The 796-nt window shown below is 60.3% G+C and overlaps 1 non-coding gene across 1 annotated transcript; it reads left to right on the top strand.

Moving 5' to 3' along the window:
* The first annotated feature begins 287 nt into the window (after window positions 1-287).
* On the top strand, window positions 288-406 carry LOC148024166 (5S ribosomal RNA). The gene has a single exon (XR_015694099.1). It is a non-coding gene; the product is annotated as a 5S ribosomal RNA (ribosomal RNA).
* The last annotated feature ends 390 nt before the right edge of the window (window positions 407-796 follow it).

The following is a 796-nucleotide window of genomic DNA, read 5'->3' on the forward strand; positions in this document are numbered from 1 at the left end:
GCGTGTCCTCCGTGGCACGTATTCTGCGGCTCGATCTTTTCTACGTCGTCGCCTATGTGTGCACGGGGTGCTCTTCACGTGGATGCTTGCCCTTCGTGTTAGAAATGGCACGCGACGGCGGCATTCAATCTTTTGTGCGTCGCCTCCATGTGCGCGGGGTTTAGGGTTCGCGTTTAGTCGCGTCCTCCGTGGCATGAGCGGCATGGCATGCCGCCATGCCTCGCTCTTGAGCTCTCTCGTGCCACTTTCCGAGTATACAAGAGCTCTTTGGAATTCCTTTGTGTTTGTGGTGCGGTCACACCAGCGCTAATACACCGGATCCCATCAGAACTCCGCAGTTAAGCGCGCTTGGGCCAGAACAGTACTGGGATGGGTGACCTCCCGGGAAGTCCTGGTGCTGCACCCTTTTGCATGCTTGTTTCGAGACCGTGGCATGGAAATCCCCTCGGATCACGTCTCGACTCTCCAACGCTGACATCGTGGTAGGAAACCCCCTCGCCTTGCCATGACGCGGCGCCTCCTCTCCTCGTCGCGATTGTCTTTGCGTACGTCGTGCCTGGCCCCTCCCTCTGCCTCGCTCTCACGTGATACCCCCTCCTCAAGATGCGAGGTATTTTGGGAGCGGAGGGTGTGCCATGTTGTGGGGGGGTTCGGTGGAGCGGGGTTTTTCCGAGGAGGGAGGGCGTGCCATGTTGCGCGGGCGGGTTGTTGGAGCGGGGATTTCTGAGGAGGGAGGGTGTGCCATGTCGCGGGGGGGTGCCATGTCGTGGGGGGGTTTCTTGAGGAGGTCCGTCGG

The sequence above is a fragment of the Lygodium microphyllum genome, chromosome 16 (genome assembly GCF_053477565.2).
Source record: "Lygodium microphyllum isolate KBCC chromosome 16, Lygodium_microphyllum_v1.1.10, whole genome shotgun sequence".
In the NCBI taxonomy this organism is placed as follows: domain Eukaryota; kingdom Viridiplantae; phylum Streptophyta; class Polypodiopsida; order Schizaeales; family Lygodiaceae; genus Lygodium; species Lygodium microphyllum.